The following is a 17986-nucleotide window of genomic DNA, read 5'->3' on the forward strand; positions in this document are numbered from 1 at the left end:
TGACTTAAATCTGGACTGTATTTAAATTCATAAGCCGTTTTCATTGTATTCATAGTAAGTTGCAGCGGGCTTGGCAGAATTCATACCATCTCTCATTATGGATGCATGGTGCTATTGTGCCATGTGGGCCTTCTCATTTCAAATGAACACATTAGCTAACAGATTCAGGTCTGATGGTTTTAATACACTAACTCCCTTGGCTTTTGGAGTTTACTAAAATCTGTACATCAACAAGCACACAAAAAGTCCTATGGAAAAGAATGCTACTTAAAGAGATCAACACTAGACACTAATTAAAGCAATCTTAAAAAGCCTACAATTATAAACAAATATAAACCTTAATAGCGCTTACAAACTAAAACCTAATCTTGTTCAAAGTTTCATTACTTCTGCCCTTTAGCTGCTTTTTCAAGGAAGTACACACTAATTAAATGGCAATTGAAGTGTTTATTGTAATCTTTTTCCTTTCTAAAAGAATGATCATAGAAGATGCAAACTAAATCTCCCCCAGCCACTTTGACCACCAGGGCTTTGTTTGTATTTTTTGTACTAGTTTCTTGGGGAACTGGTCAAGCCCCATGTTATCACTTAGGTCACTTACATCGTGACTGTGGATGCTTTCAACTTCATCAATTTTCTGAGACTCACTGACTGTCTCGATAACAGGAGCCAAAGCTAGAGTGGTTTTGGACACTGCTTCATGTTCTATTGATGGGGAGAAAAGTGATGGTGAAGCTGGTTTTTCAACTGCAGCATCTTTACCTGGGAAATTCTCTGTTGCGCTCTCATCAGTGACCGTTTCCATTTCACAGGCTCATCTGAGTTAATTCTGTTTACCATCTAGTTTCACCCTCTGGCATGCTCAACTTCCAGACAGTAGCTGAAACACTGGTAGATTCCTTGGGAGTGGCTCCATCAGCTATATTCTCATCTACCTTTTCTGCTCTTTCTACAGGTGGCCTTCTGTATTTCCTGGAACTTCAGAGAGTAAGTTTTGGTAGTCTGACTCCTCCTCCTCCTCTTCCTCTGCCAGTGGTGATGATGGTGCTAAGAGGTCTTGTGTGGGCCTATACTCTCCTTTAGAAGCTGACTGTCTTTAACAGGCACTAAGCCAACTTCAATGCAGACTTGCTCCTTTGTGGGCCATTTCGCTCTGCATGTTGAGCTTTCCCTTTTTACTATATTTTTGTGTATTGGCTCCATGTGAAGGGGAGGCTGTATTGGGTCTGAACAGGTTGCATCTGAGCAGGCTTGGTGGGAGAAGGTGGTGGGGCTGGCTCCACAGGTGGAGGCAGCCGGGGTGTGCAGGCCCTTCCCTCAATACTCTCCATGGGAGCAGGCACCTCCCCAGCTGCAGGAAGCTAGGCCTGTGCCTGCACAGCAGGAGGCCCCTAGGCCTGCACAGCAGGAGGCCCCTAGGCCTGCACAGAGCCCTCCTCAACAGCCTGCTTGGGGTGCCTGAGCAGGCTCCAGAGGAGGCTCTATCTGTGGAGGCCCCTTCTGAGCAGCATCCTTCTGAGGCGGTTCCTTCTGAGCAAGCTTGCTGCTTTTCTTGCTTGATTTATTTTTCAGAATTTTCTCCTTTGTACTTTTCTTCACACAGGTGTTTTGCTTTTCATTTTCCTCCTTATTCTCCTCCTCTTTGCTGTCACCCTTTGGCACCTTCTGACCATTTTTGGATTGCTTTCTACCTTCCTTTTTGTTACAGGATCATGCAAGGACTGGGTTTCATCTTCCAGCTTCTTTTTGTTTTTCTGGGTTTTACTGAATTATTTCCTGTATGCACATCCATCTCTTTTGTCTCTGTGGCTGATTTGTGAATTCTGGCAGTCACTCTGATTGCTGAGACATTGTTACAAGGCCTTTTTTCTTTTGAAACATCTTTTTACTTCACTTTCACAGACTTCTTTTTTCTTTCCAGCCTTATCCCCCTTGGTTTGGTCTGTTCTGTTTCTGTTTTTCATTGGTGATACTGTTATCAGACAAGTCAACCTCTTGCATTTTGGTTTTCTTTAGTTTCACTTTTGAGACATCCATTATTTTATTAGGACAAATAGGGTGCTTGGATTTGAAATGTACTGGAGATCACACTTCTTAGAAGCTGTGCAGTCACAGAGCAATTGAACTGCTGTGGATTAACATGGAGCTCTATGTGTTTTGTGAAATTGCTTCTACCTGCTGTTTTGTAGTCACGATGAGGACAAATAAGAGGTTGAAGACCACTGTGAAGTTGTCTTGCGTGGTGAATTACTTCATGCTAATTAGAGGACACATAACTGCATGAATCACGTTTAAATGGCTTCTCACCTGAATGAGTACGCCTATGGCTAGGTAGATGAGTCTTCTGAGAACTTGACTACTGACCAAGTTCACATTTCTATAGGTGTTTTGGATGAGTCTGAATGTGCTGGACCTAATTATTTTTTCTGCCTGAAAAGTAGTTGCACTTGTCACACGTATATACTTTCCTTGAAAAGTGGTTTCTCAGGTGTTTCCTTCAGTGATATTTGCTGACGGTTCTTTATGTATGTGCAAATGATGCACTTGTAGACTTACTTGCCCATTTTCCCTGGCTCTGGTGTGTACTTCAGGCAAGCACATATAGCCACAGCAGTCACAGCGGATGAGGCCTTCAAGAAATCTCCCTTCACAGCAGCGGAAGTGCCAGCCTCCCTGGCTTTGGCTTGCTTCTTTGCACTTTCTTCCACAAAAAACTTCTTGGCATTGTGAACTCTGATCTGATGTACAAGCTGTTCTTCAGATTCTGCTTCATACTGGCATGGCTTACAGTGAAAGTTTGGTCTTCAAGTTCTTGCATTTGTCCTCTGCTCCAAGTATTTCAAGGGGAAGATCTTTATTTGAGGTATAAATCTCCGGGGCAGCTGATGCCTCAAATACAGGCTGTGGATCTACAACACTGAGCTCCAGATTCATCAGTTCCATGTTCTCCAGTCCATTAGGTTTACCTTTTATTTCAGAAGACTCCTCCAGTCCTTCTCCATCACTATCTAAGAAGCTGTTATCTTCAACAGGCATCAATTCTGCCATCTGCCTTTCTTCACCAACCAGGTAATCACAGCAGCTGCCATTTACTTCCCCAGTTAGGGCCACATTGGGCAACATGATGAGTTGAGGCACAGCCAGCTCAGTTTTGGAGAGGTTGTATGAGTCATACATGTCAAAGGCAGTTATGCCAGTGTTGCTGCTGCTGGTGAACAGCTCAGCTCCTTCAGATGCCTACCCCATCAACAGGGTGGCCACTGTACTCTGGATCCATGGATCCTCCTGCACTCCCTGTGGTTGGGTGCAGTCTGCCTTGAACATGGCCAACGAGGCAGGTGGTTCCTCGCTGTTGGGCCTGATCCATTTTAAGTTAGTGTTTGTATATGATGTAAGGTAAAGTTTCAACTTCATTATTTTACATGTGAATATCCAGTTTCTCAATTTCATTTGTTAAAAAGATTGTCCTTTTCCCATGGAATGGTCTTGATGCATGCAAGGGCTGATTTCTGGGCTATTTTATTTCATTGGTCTATGCTTGTCTTTTGTCATTCCCATTCTGGGTTTTTTTTTGTGGTACCAGGAATCCAACTCAGGACCTTGCACTTGCAAGGCAGGCGTGGTGCTACTGAGCTAAATCCCCAGCCCCTCATTCTGTTTTAATTAATGTAGCTTATAATAAGTTTTGAAATCAGGAAGTGGGTTCTCCAACTTTGCTCTTTTGCAAAATCATTTCAGTTATTTGAAAGTTCCTCTGAGATGCTCTAAGTTTTGGAGTGGATTTTTATTTCTGCAAAAAACTACTGTTGTGATTTTAGTAGTTATTACACTGAATCAGTAGATCATGTGGATTATATTGACATGTCTTATGAAAACACCACTGATTTATTTTATTGATAAGTTTTAAAAAAACAAATTACATATCTAAAACCAAAGGCCAAATTTTAGGTCTCATTTAGTTCGTTATTCCATTCCTTTGTATTAAGTATACTACTTCCTAATGTCCTAACCTTATGAAGAAACAAATTAAGCATGTGAAAATAAGTGTTAAATTTAGGTACATCAAATACCTAAAATTCACAGACAGATTATTTAATAAATTGACTAAGACAGTCACTTTACTTATTTATGTTTTGGTACTGGGGACTGAACTTGGGACTTTCCGCTTGTAAGGCAGGCAGTGACACCACTGAGCTAAATCCCTAGCCTAAGACAGTCAATTTAAAAGACAAAACTTATTATTCTAAATTTAGGAGTAGATTATTATTGATCAAACCCAACAACTCTGATTCCACAGATACATGAAAATTTTTAATGTTAAAAATAAGTATATTATCATCTTTGAGAAATGCTTTTTCAGAGATGTTTGCTATGGCAACACATTACCTTTTGGCATTACACCTGAAACTTTCATCACAATTATGAAGGTGACCAGGTTTTCTTTTTTTTTGGTACTGGGGATTGAACTTGGGACCTTGCGCTTATGAGACAGGTGCCGGAACCACTGAGCTAAATCCCCGGCCCTGGTTTTCTGTAAATATCAGTATTTATGTGGTCAAAAGCAGTTAATAACAATCAGTTCATTTAGGAATGTGCTGGTATTTAATCCCATCCTTTCCCAAAGTGTTTGAAGCTTTTGTTCCCCCGATACCAGGGATCAAACTCAGGATCTTCCACTTGCAAGGCAGGTGTAGTACCTGAGCTACATCCCCTGGCCCTGTGTTTGAAGTTTTGATGTATTGATTTTGGTCTGTTCTTAATATAAAATATATTTATGCTTTTGTAGGGTTAACACAAACTATACATTGGTACCACATTTAAGAAAAAAGAGAAATAGTTTCTTCAGTGTTCTCATCACTGAATTCCCACCTTTACTGCTTTGTCTGGCTGAACACTGACACTTCACAGTTAACAAGTGTAAAGATACCTACCTACGTGAGCTTAAAAACTAATCTGGACAAAAGAAATAGAAAAATTTTATATATAAGAAATTATATTTCTTAAAATACAAAAATAACATGTCACTTTTGTCATGCTTACAATCTGATAAACACACATTTTTATTTATATATAAACACACACACATGCAGGAGAAAGTTCCAATTTAGTCATTGGGACAGATGTAGCTTATGTAATTTAATATGATGATCACACTGCCACTGAGTTTTCACACTAACTGAAGAGATGTGTATTCAAAATATTTCATATGCTAAATACTGCAATAGTCTCTGTATGTATAAATGCCAGTTATAATGGTTTTTGTTCTACTTGATTAAAAGTATGCTGCAGTAAGCTAATATTAAGTGCACTAAAATCCATAACAGTTCAGGAATCTGTAGCCTTATATAAAGAAATTTAAAATGTATAAAATATGCCTATAAAAGGAACATTTACTGCCATGCAAGACTTTAAACTAAAAACTGCATAGAAATGCAATTTAAAATGACAAATTCAAATATACACTGGCACTCAAGATAACAAGGTCAGCAGTAAGTTCTACCAGCACAAGGCTTAACAAGGATTTAGAAAAGGAAATACATTCCCTTTGCTGATATAATGGTGCAAGTCAGATGTTTGAATCTATAGGAACAGTCCTGTCTTTGTGTGCTATCTCAAGAAATCAGTTTTTAAAAAAAATTTTGCTTAAATTCTTTTATTGGTACATTTTAGGTATACAATACATTTACATTTATCATTGGGTGCTTGTACCTGTACATGATGTATTTTAGTTCTTATTTTTTCCCCATTCCCTGTTCTCCCTTCACCCCCTCCACCCTTCCCTATTTACAAAGACTTTCTTTCCATTTTTTCCTTTTCTCATAATTTTTCCTTTCCCTTCTTTCCTTTCCCCTTCCCCTCCCACTTCCCCTTTGGACCTTTTCTTCCTATTTCAAATCATCAATTGTTCGTTTTAATCATTTTAATCCTTATTTACACTTAATTCAAAAACTGGCATCTGAAATTAACAGACGTTTTTCAGACAAAGAAGTAAAAGCAGCAAATGAACATGAAAAATTTTCAACATTACTGGTCATTCGAGAGATGCAGATGAAAACAACACTGAGATTCCACCTCACCTGAGAAAGAATGGCTGCTATCAAAAAATCAACCAGTAACAAATGTTGGCAGGGTTGTGGGGAGAAAGGAAACCTTTTCCACTGGTGGTGGGAGTGCAGACTGGTGAAACCACTGTGGAAATCAGTATGGAGATACCTCAAAGAACCAGGGCTAGAGGTCCCATTTGACCCAGCTATTCCCCTGCTGGGGATCTTTCCAAAAGAATTAAAAGAATCACACCACAGTGATATATGTGCACCCATGTTTACAGCGGCACAGTTTGTAATAGCTAAAGCTTGGAAACAGCCCAAATGCCCATCAACTGGAAACTGGATAAAGAAGACGTGTTTTTTTTTTTATAAAATGGAGTACTACTCAGGCATAAAGAACAAGACACTAAAGACATTTATAGCTAAAAGAAATCAGTTCTTTTACACTTGTTTTTATGAAATATATCAAATCTTTTAGTTAAATCATAAGCAAGATTAATTTTCATATACCTCTGGAAATATGCAACTTCACTGCAACTTCCTCCAAATTAGCATTGGCCAATACTTTTTTTTACTGTTTCCTTTAACTTCATCTGTAGATGGTTCAATTTTTAAATTCAAGGTTCATCATCCGAACTAGCCTCAGGTTCACTTTCTTTCTTGGGAACTATTCTGACTCTTCCTGGTGCTGCTATCTGCCTTTCTAACATTCACACTTTTCACAGGCTTTTTACTTTTAGAAGTAGTTTTCCGTTTAGGTTTTTCTCTTAGACTTTTTTTTTGGTGGCTACTTTTCACTTTCTTTATCTTCATCATCAAAAGATTGTTCCTCACTTTTCAGTTTCATTGCTATTAGATTCTTCTGACAATTTCAGGACACCTGGTTTGGTTTGTCTTCCTTGCCATTCCAGAACTTTCTATTCCTGTTCACTGTCTTTCCTGTAAGTATTTTTTTTTAGATTTTGGCAATGGTTTGCTAGGCTTTGAATGCATTAAAAAAAAAAAGTCAAGATCCTCTTCACTCGCTTACTATTTATACCTGATCTCTCCAAATCAAGAACTTTGCAGATACTCTTTAAGTTGGCCTTTCCAAACTTTTTCAACATTTCTTCCTTCTTTTTATATAGGCTACTCCATTTTTCAAATGGAATGCCTCTGAACTGACCCACATTCTTCTTTAATAAGAACATTGTGTCTAGTCTGTTGCAAAGGAGTTTGTGTAGATTTCGAAATTCGTCTTTTTTCTTACTCAGAAAGAAATGTATTCTCTGAGTTTCACAAATTTACTGTTCTTTTCCTTGTGCAATTGTAAATGGCTCTATTTGTATGGAAGACACTTCCATTGCCAACCTCTCTACTTTGCCCTTTTCACTCTTGCCTTCCATGGTGAGACTTGTTTTTCTTTATCCTTGTTGTCCTATGCGCCTTCTCATGCTATCCTTCTCCTCACTCTCCTCTCTGGGATCAAGTATTCTGGCCCAAGGAGGAGATGCTACGGACCTTGTGAGCGCTCACTAGGGCACCAGGTAGTGCATTCTCTGCTGTGACACTTGTGCAGCAGACTGGGCTTCACAGAATCTGTGTTGATATCCTAACGGTATTGCCTTTCAATCCATTAACAAGGGAAATCTTTGTATTTATTTAGGCATTTAACTTCCTTTTGCAATCTTCTGTAATTTTCAGTGTAGTGAGACTTCTATGGGCCAATGACCCTCACTCTCCTGCATTTGTAGGTCAGAGGTCCCATGCTTAGGCAAGCCCAAACCAGAAGCTTCTGCCCCTGCTCAGTTCACAAAAGCAGTCCATGGATCCTGCCCCAAGGTCCAGAGCAAGGCTGAGATTCTGGTCAGATGGAGAAGGAGGCTTTAAAAACAGAGAACTCTGAAGCACTTCTCAAGATACTATCTTTATTAGAAACAAATTCTGGGGAAGTTCAAGCCTAAAGATAATTTCAAAAACAAAGAAGCTTTGCCCTTTAGCAAATGAAAAGGCATCTGATAGTTTCATTAGAGGAGCAAGATAAATTGTAGATCAGCTAGCTTATCAGGGAGAATCAGAAAGAGACGGATAAGGAAATAATGCACAACAGGGCAGACCTTTGCCCCCTCACCCTATGTTTTGCTATAGGATGTTCTGTTCAAGTACTGTAACTGTGTTGCAGGATGTTTCTACCTAAGATTTCAAGAATATTCTGTAAACTCCACCCATCCACCTGAATGAACATACTTGTCTGGTAGGTGGGCCCATCCCCTTACTCTGTAGATCTCTATATAAGGTTGCTTTCATTTCTGTTCGGGGCTCAGACTTCAGAGTCTGAACTCCTCTGAGCCCGCTGGTGTAATATAGGTTCGCTCCATCTCTCCGAGTGCCACTCGACTTCTTCACCTCCAGTGACCTTCAGATAGCTGTAACACTTGGCTATAATACAGAGCTGTAACAGTTGGCTCTAATAAGATGACTAAGAAGTACAGCAATGGAGTAAGAATGAATCTCAACAACTACCACTACTCAGGCACACTTGGATCAGACTATGGAACAACAGATGTCCCAGGGCTTTGTCACAACACAACAGTGGTCAGTGGGCAATCAGCAGAACCTAAAAACTGAGGGAGAGAGTATCATGGTAAGATATGTGAAGGACACAGGAGGAAAGGCCTGTTAATACCACAGTCATCTCAGAGTGACTATGCTTGCTTGTCCACAGACCAAGCCCTCTGAGGAGTCACATCAGAGGCTTTGAACTATGGAGAAAACAGACTTCACTAAGATGGTGCAGTCAAGTCCCTAAATAAACAGACAACAAGCAAGCATCTAAAAGAGCTAACATAAATTAACTAAAATGTCCAGTTTTGAACAAATAATTATGATATGGAAAGAAACAGCAGAGTGTCACATATACAAAGGAAAAAAAGCAGTCAACAGATACTACCTGTGAGAAGGCCCAGATACTGTATCCAACAAAGCAGCCATTATTACTCGGTCTGAAGAATAAAGAAACCATGCTTACAGAAGTAAAGGAAGCTGTGATGACGATGAAATTATCAATAATTAAACAAGTATTTTAAAAAACAAATGGAAACTCAGAAGTTGAGAAATACAAAAACGAAAAATTCACATAAGAAACTCAATAGTAGATCTCAAGCTACAGAAACAGGAATTAGAGAACTTGAGATATAGAAATTAAAGAAAAATGAACAGAGTCACCAAGAAATGTGGGAGAGTACTTAGACCAATAAACACATAGCAAAAGAGAGTAAAGCACAAGTACGAAAAATATGAGAAGAAATAATGGCTTAAAACTTTCCTAATGTAGCCCAGCATGGCGGTGCATGCCTGTGGTTCCAGCACTCTGAACATTAAAGTAGGAAGATGGACAAGTTTGAGATCAGCCTGGGCAACTTAGCAAGACCCTATCACAGAAATAAAAACAAGCTGGGGATATAGCTCAGTGAGAAAGCCCTGAGTTCAATTCGCAGTATTGCAAAAACAAACAACCCAAAAAACTTTCTCTAATGTGATGAAAACATTAATCTATGCATCTAAGAAGTTCAAGAAGATCAAGATAGAATAAACACAGAGATCCACACCAAGGCACACTGAAGTAAAAATGCTCCAAGACAAGAAGAAAAATGACTCCTCATGTACAAGGGACCTTAATAAGATAAATACTTGATTTCTCATCAAAACAATGGAGACCAAAACACAGAGGCATGACATACTCAAAGTGCTGAAAATAAAACAGTGTTAACCAAGAACTTTATATCTAACAACAAGAAGAAATAAAGACATTCCTAGAAAAACAAAAATTGGAAAATTTGTTGCTAGTAGATCCACCTTAATAAACAGTAAAGGAAGTTTTTCAGGTTGAAAGCAAGTCACCCAAGACAGGAATTATATGACAGTTTAAATGCTTATTATTTTTCTCCTTTTTTGCTTTAAAAAGGACTGTACAAAACAATGTGCAGTAACTGCATTGCCGGGTCTATAACATATAGAAATGTAATCTATATGACAAGTTCAAAGAAAGTGGATGAGAGTAGAAGTTGTACTAAAGTGACACGAGACATCTTAAAACTCACAAGAACAAATGAAGAAAAACAGAGCAAAAAGAAAGTTTAATATATTAAACTCACATTCAGAGCATAAAAGGAACTCTTACAATTCAACAATGAAAACACCAATAACTCAATTTTAAAATTGACAAAGACTGGAACAGACATTTCTCCCTAAGACACATACAAATGGACATTAGGCATTATTAATATGTTAAGCACTATTAATCATTAAGTTCCTCAAAATGTTAAACAGATAGCTACCATGTGACCCAGCAATTCTATCCTCAGGTTTATGCCCAAGAGCAATTAAAAAACACTGTACAAAAAATGGATACAAATGTTCATAACAGTATTATGAGTAGTAGCCAAAAGTGGAAACAACTCAAGTGTCTGTCAACACAAATGGACACATAAAATGTGGTATACCCATATGATGGAATATTATTCAGCAATAAAATGAAGCACTGATACATCTTGGATGGATCTTGAAAATATTATGCTAAGTAAAAAAATGGCAGACACAAAAAAGCACACATTTTATTATTTTCTTTATATTAAATCTCCTAAACAGGCAACTTCATAGGGACAGGAAGTAGATTAGTGATTGCCAGGAACCAGGGAGAAGATGGAATGGGAACACGTGGCTAATTGGTACAGAACTGCTTTTTGGGCTTGTTGGAAAGAAGCCCTCAGACTTAATTTGTTGGGGCAGATAATGAAGTACTCACACACTAAGAAATCTCAACAAGGGTTTTTACTGTTACAAAAGGGTACAAGAACACTCCAGCAAAGAGGTAGCAGATGTGCTGAACAAAGAAGGGTTGTCTCTTTTATCCCTAGCATGGAGAAGCCAGCTGATCTTTTCCTCATTAGTTGGGTTGAAGGTTCATAACCTTTTTCGACTGGCTAGTTTAAGTGGAATGAGGGGAAGATCTGAAGAGTTGCTGAGGGGAACGAAGAGTGGGAGGGGAAAAGGTAGGAGGAACAGAAAGTCCTTGGGTATTGATAAGCTATCTCTGGTCTTCAGCTATGTTCCCAGAATTTAAACTGAGCCCGAGTTTCTCTTAACTCTGATGTAAGAGGTGGGGGAGGGCAGCCTAGGGTGGACTAGAGTCTAAGTCCAGTTTATATCCTTTGATAGAAAAGACAGGGCCTCAGTTTCTCACAGGCTGATGAAAATATTCTGGGTTTAGATAGTGGTGATGATTGCACTGGCCTGTATATACACTAACAACCAATGATTACTTTAAAAGGGTGAAAAATAAATGAATTGCATCTCAGTAATTTTTAAAAAGAAGTAAGCAATTTGAATGGACATTTCTCCAAAAAAGATACAGAAATGGTCAATAAACACATGAAAAGATGTTCAACATCATTAGTCATTAGGTAAATGCACATTAAAACCACAAAGAGATATGACTTAATACTAACTAGAATGGTGTTGAGGGTATAAAAGACCAGGAACCCTCATACGTTGCTAGCGAGGTTATAAAGTAGAGCAACCACTTTGGAAAAGCCTTGCAGTTCTTTACATAATTAAGAGTTAACATTATGACCCACCTTTCTAGTCCAATTATATACCCAAGAAAAATGAAAACATTATGTCCACACACAGTCTTGTACAAAAATGTTCAAGGCAGAATGATGTATAATAGCCCCAAAGTGGGAACAATCCCATTTCATCATCAGTTGATAAATGTATTAAAAGGTGTGGTATATCTATACAATTGAAAATTACTCAACCTGCAAGTACTAACACATCCAACAATATGAATGAACCTTGAAAAACATTTTCATGTAAAATAATCCAATCATAAAATACCACATATTGCATGATTTTGTTTATATAAAATGTTTAGAAGAAAGAAATCTGTGGAGACAGAAAGTAGATTGGTGGTTACTAGGTGCTAGTATGGAGGAGGATGGAGAATAAGGTTGGTGATTACTAGAGTACAATTTCTTTATCCCATGATAACCACGTTCTAAAATTGATTATGGTGTTGGCTGAATAATGTTGTGACTATACCCAACAAACTAGATTGTACAATTTAAATGGGTGAATAGAAAGAGGAAAAAGAGGGGACGGGGAAGCAAAAAAATTAAGATGTGTCATGTACATGTACCATCTCCTTTCAATTAACGTAATCATTATGTACTACAAACATGTACGGGTTAAAAAAAATGGGTAAACCATCATGAATTATATCTTAAAGTTAGATGCCCTGTCTTCAGCCAACATGGATGTCTACCAGGACCCACACCTGAGCCAGAAGGATCCAGGAACTATGCACTCCACCTCCAGTCCCTAGGTTCTCCATAAAATAGGGCAACAGTTGAAAAACGACAGATCAACCTCATCAAGAGGTCTGCCTCAGGACTGAAATGCTATGCCATCCTTCCACAGAGATCATAGGAGGGACAGCCTTGGGAAATAGGCTTGGAGAGGGTGGGAGCTAAATAGGGATCTCCTGGGATCTCGGGAGGGCCAGGTTCAGACCAGGAAGATGACTGGGCCTGTATTCTGTTGTAGGAGACCAGGATCAGTAGGAATAGTCATTAGAGTGGTAGTGCTGAAGAAGAAGACATTTAACCTACTGGTATGTTTGAGCTCTAGCACTGCTGCCAACATCCAGGAGAAATCAATGCTCTGAATTACTATAGATCAATATAAAGGGGGCTTAATGTCCTTACTAAAATTGGAGTCCTCTGTATTTTGGTAAAGAGCTGTTTATGAATGGTTTCTAGGGTTTATCAATATCTAGTGACATTTGATGCCATTGTTATCACTGTTTACTGCCAAAGACAAGGTAACAGAGTAGTGGCCAGCAATTTGTTTTCTTTCTATGCTGATATCTGGATTGCCTGGATATCATGAACAATACTGTGGCACACTCCTGAAGAACAGAGCACTGGGCCAAATAATTTTCAAGCCCCTGTAAAAAAAATAAACAAAAAAGAAACAAACCAGAAACATGAAAAGATAAGAAAACAGAATGCCTCTAAAAATTACCAATGCCCCCCCACAGGGGCATTGAGGGGGTGGAAATCCTAAACTCCACAGCAGATAGGTCTGAAAGGGTACTGATGGAGGTAAAACAGTTCTGTAAGGTGCTTGGCAAGTTTAAAGATGAGATAATTAATCACATAATGAAACAAATGATCAGCCAGTCTAGAGAAGACACTAACAAACAGCTAGTGGAGCTAAAGAAAGAGATGTAAAACATGAATGCCTAGCATACAAAAGAATGGGAATCACTAAGAAAGTTTCAAACAAAAATTCATGACATTAAAAACATGACTGAAAGTATGGGTAGCAGAAACAACCAATGTGAAGATAGAGCATCAGACCTAGGGGACAGGGCAAGCAAGAGTCAATAATCAGGTAACGAGAGATACCTTGAAAACAACAAGGGAACATGAAAAATGGACCCAACAGTTCCTAGATGACTCAAGGAGGGCTAATAGGAGTAACTGGAATCAGCAAACGGGCATAAAAAACAGGACAACGGAAATTAAAAAACTTTGTTTACATAACTAATAGCAGAAGACCTTCCAGACATGGGAAAAGAATTTAACATACAGCTAAATGAAGCATATAGAACCCTGAATAGCCACGATCAGAAAAAAAAAATCACTTCATGCCACATACTTAATAAAATATCAGAGATACAATATAAGAACAAACTTAAAGGCTCCTAACAAAAAGCAACAAATCATCTATAAAGGGAATCCTGTCAGAATCGCAACAAATTTCTCAACACAAACTTTAAAGGGCAAGAAAAGCATGGAATGAAGTGCTCCAAATTCTTACAGAAAACAACTTCCAACTCAGATTGTTAAATGTTGCAAAACTGTATTTGAAAAGTGATGCAGACAGAAGATAATTCCATGATGAAAACCTAAGCAAATTCATGACCACCAAACCAACACCAAAAAATTCTCAAGGATATCCTAGAAGGAGACAATGAAGCTAACATTGCCAAGAGGTCTAATAAAAATGAATGCATTGGGTACAGCTAGAAATTAAGTAGAAGGGAAAGAAAGCAAAACAGTAACAAGAAATTAATACAAGAATAAGTTAATACTATCAATTACAACTAACAATGTAAATGGACTCAACTCATCAATCAAAAGACAGATTAGAAGAATGGATCAACACAAAATCCAACAGTATGGTGTATACAAAACACATTTAACACAAAAAGAAATTATAGACTAAAAATAAAAGGATAGAAAACAATATTCCAAGCAACAGGAACATGAAAACAAGTATGAGCAGCTATCCTATTGTTAGACAAGGTGGATTTCAAGCCAAAGCTGATCAAAAGAGGCAAAGCAGGACATTACATGTTGGTTAATGGAACTTTCAACAGAAAGAGATAACAATTACCAACATATATGCACCAAACCTTGGAGCATCCAACTTTATAAAACAAACTGTACTGAACATAAGTGATCAGATAAACATCAATATAATTATATTAGGGGATCTCAACACCCACTATCACAAATAGATCAACTAAAGAAATAATCAATAAAGAAATATCATTGTTGAACCGAGCTTTTGAACAAAGGGACTTAATAGGTATATACAGAGTGCCCCAGCCAACACAACAGAATAGACATTCTTTTCAGGTGCACACGGTACGTTCTTTAAACTATACCACAGACTAGTGAATAAAGTATGCCTAAACAAATGCAATCAAAATTGTGCCATACATATTATCAGATCACACTGCAATGAAACTAGTAATCAATAACAAAGAAAACCACAGAAACTATGCAGACATAATGAAATAAAACAACGAACTCCTGAATAATCAATAGGTCACAGAGGAAATTAAGGAAGAAATAAGTCAGTTCCTAGAATTAACTGATAATGCCAGAAAAAACATAGCAGAACATACGGGATACAATGAAAGCAGTCCTATGAAGGAAGTCCTATGAGGGAAGTCCTATAGCAGTGAATGCCCACATGAAAAAAAGAGAGAACCCAAATAAATAATCTATTGATGCATGTCAGGATCTTAGAAAAACCAAGAACAATCTAAACCCAGAGATTGCACAAAGAAGGAAATTATAAAGATCAGAGCAGAAATTAATGGATACTAAAACACATACAAGGAGCTAGTGCTGTGGGAAGCACGCGCGGAGCATGGCGACTGGCCCCGCCCGTCCCCTCGGCCCCTCCCAGGGGAGGAGTCCCTGAGCTGCGCGACACCCCCCCCCCCCCACACCGTGCCCTCTTTGCGCAGGCGGTGGCGAGCAGGACCTCGACCTGGTGGCCGGCTTCCTGAGATGGTGTGGGCAGGTGGTGCTGGAGCTGAGTCCCAAGGCCCGAGGAAGAGTGGCGGCGCTTGCTACAGGGCACCGGTGTCCCTGAGGCTGTGGACAAGGACCTGGTCAACATCCATTGCGAGTACTACGCCATCGTGCTGCCCTTCATGGAAGCCCATCCAGACCTGTTCGGTCCCAGTGTCCGCTCCTTGGGACTCTATCACCAGCTCGTAGCTCTTGGTGATGGTCTATAGTTTCCAAGAACCCCTTGAGGAAGAGGATGAGGAAAAGGAGCCAAACTCACCTTTGATAGTGCCTGCCGCAGACTTACTAAACCACTTAGCCAACCACAATGCCAATCTAGAGGACTCTGCAGATTACCTTCGGATGGTGGCTACTCGGTCCATTTCTAAAGGCCACGAGATTTTCAACACTTATGGGCAAATGGCTGATTGGCAGCTGATTCGTATGTATGGTTTTGTTGAGCCGTATGCTGACAACACAGATGACACAGCTGACATTCAGATGGTGACCGTTCGTGAAGCAACCTTACCGGGAGTGAAAGGGGAAGCTGAAAGGCTTCTCCTATTTGAGCGCTGGGATTTCTTATGCAAAATGAAGATGGTAGGGGAAGAGGGGGTATTCGTGATTGGGCGTGAGGAGGTGCTGACTGAAGAGGAGCTGACCACCACACTCAAGGTACTGTGTATGCCTGCTGAGGAGTTCAGAGCCTGTAAGGACTGGGATGGATGGGGAAAGAAGGAAAGGGAAGAGAACAGCTTGACCATCACCAGTATCCCGAAACTCAAAGCATCATGGAGACGGCTGCTTCGAGGCAGTGCTCTTTTGACCCTGCAGACCTACACCACAGACTTAAAAACTGAGCAGGATGTCCTTAGTAACAAGGAGGCCTATGCCAAACTCAGCTGGAGGGAACAGCAGGCCTTCCAGGTTCACTATGGGCAGAAGATGAACTTACATCAGTTGTTGGCATTGACAAGTTAGTTCCTGTCTCCTGAAGGAAAAGCAGTAAGAACATTATTCTAAGCTGTTATTGCTGAAAAAGGAAAGTTTGGACCTTTTGCTTTCATTAAATACCAAAAGGAAAAGTAGCAATGGTGCTAACTCTAAAGTGAGGATGACTCTAAAGTAAGGATGGTCAGAAGACTTGGGCATCACTGCTAGTTGTTACTTAAGATGACCTTAGGGGGCAGGGGCTGAGACAGTCTCACTGTGTAATATGGCCTGACCTCCAGCTTAGGATCTTTCTGCCTCATCTTCCTAAGTGCTGGGGCTCTAGGCATGTGTCATGGTCAACAAAAACAGGAGCTTGGCGAGGAGGTCCTGGGGATCGAACTCAGAACTCTGCACTTGTGACGCAGGCGCGGTGCCACTGAACTAAATCCCAGGCCCCAAGAACAAGAGCTTTTATAGCTGTGCTGTTCTTCTATAGTCAGGTATTAACAGCATGGTATTAACAGCATGTGATGACATGAGCTCTGGTCAAAGACATGGCTCAAATCTGAGTCTACTTTGAGAAAGTCAGATTACTCCTTTTTGAAGCCTCCATTTCCTGGAAAGAAAAAGCTACATAATCAGCACTGGGTTGGAGTCACTGATTGCTGTACTTGTAACTTCAGTTGTCTAATCAGTCTGAAGTGTGCACTGGATGGCACAGCTTACCCTTCAAGAAGAAACCCAAAGACACTAAGGACATCCAAGCCTCAATCGAATGAAACTGTTTAATTCTGAAACTTTGTCCTCCCTAGCCATAAAACCTGACTACCATCAAAGGTAATGAAAAATTATAACAGATTAAGGGTTTTTTTGAGATTAAGTTTTGATACCTATTTTAAAAGAAAAAATATTAGCTGGTGTCTTTAAATTCAGTATGACCACAGGGGGGAAAAACACAATACAAAGAATCAAGAGCTGGTTCTTTGAAAGAATACATAAAATAGACCCTTAGTCATTCTTACCAAAAAAAAAAAAAAGTAAAGAAAAAGATACAAACTAATACAATTAGGAATGAAAAAGGTGAAATCTCAATGTGCACTGGTGAAATCCAGAATATCATTAGCAACTAATTCACAAATGTACATGTCAAACAATTTGAAAACTCAGAAGAAATGTAGAGATTCTTAGATACATATGAATTGCCAAAACTGAACCAAGAAGACTTAACAATCATGAACAATCCAAGTTTGATCTCCTGTACCAAAAAATATAAAAGAAAGAAAGAAAGAAAGAAATCTGACTTGACTCTATACCAATCTACAAATATACTGAAAAAACCATGTAGAGAGAATCAGGAAAATACAGATGGTGGCAAGATCTACAAGGCCAAAAACCAGATTTCTTCAACTAATAAACTAAGGAAAAAGAGAGACCAGAAATGCAAGTTTAAGAAATTTGACCTGTATTAGCACCAATTACAATGTACTGACATTTTTGGATCCCAACATACTGCAAATGTTCAATATAATTGTGAGATCTAAATATGACATCAATAGAAATTGGAACACTTTAGATATCAAATATTAAGCAACTATTATCAGTTATTTTAGTTATGGTAAAGATGATATGGTTATTTAAAAAATAAAATGA

At 39.1% G+C, this 17986-nt stretch overlaps 1 protein-coding gene and 4 pseudogenes across 4 annotated transcripts in view; 1 reads left to right on the top strand and 4 right to left on the bottom strand.

The window, feature by feature from the left end:
* The window catches only part of Ptpdc1 (protein tyrosine phosphatase domain containing 1), a 127011-nt gene that overhangs the window by 80972 nt on the left and 28053 nt on the right, over window positions 1-17986 (bottom strand). The gene's annotated exons all lie outside the window — the stretch shown is intronic.
* Window positions 384-1203, bottom strand: LOC110346773 (RE1-silencing transcription factor pseudogene; annotated as a pseudogene).
* Window positions 2414-3255, bottom strand: LOC101697861 (RE1-silencing transcription factor pseudogene; annotated as a pseudogene).
* LOC101697486 (protein DEK pseudogene) lies at window positions 6550-7432 on the bottom strand (annotated as a pseudogene).
* Window positions 13187-17933, top strand: LOC101697117 (N-lysine methyltransferase SETD6 pseudogene; annotated as a pseudogene).

The sequence above is a fragment of the Heterocephalus glaber genome, unplaced genomic scaffold (assembly GCF_053883595.1).
Source record: "Heterocephalus glaber isolate CG9 unplaced genomic scaffold, H.glaber_assembly_v1.0 deba00000621, whole genome shotgun sequence".
NCBI lineage: Eukaryota > Metazoa > Chordata > Mammalia > Rodentia > Bathyergidae > Heterocephalus > Heterocephalus glaber.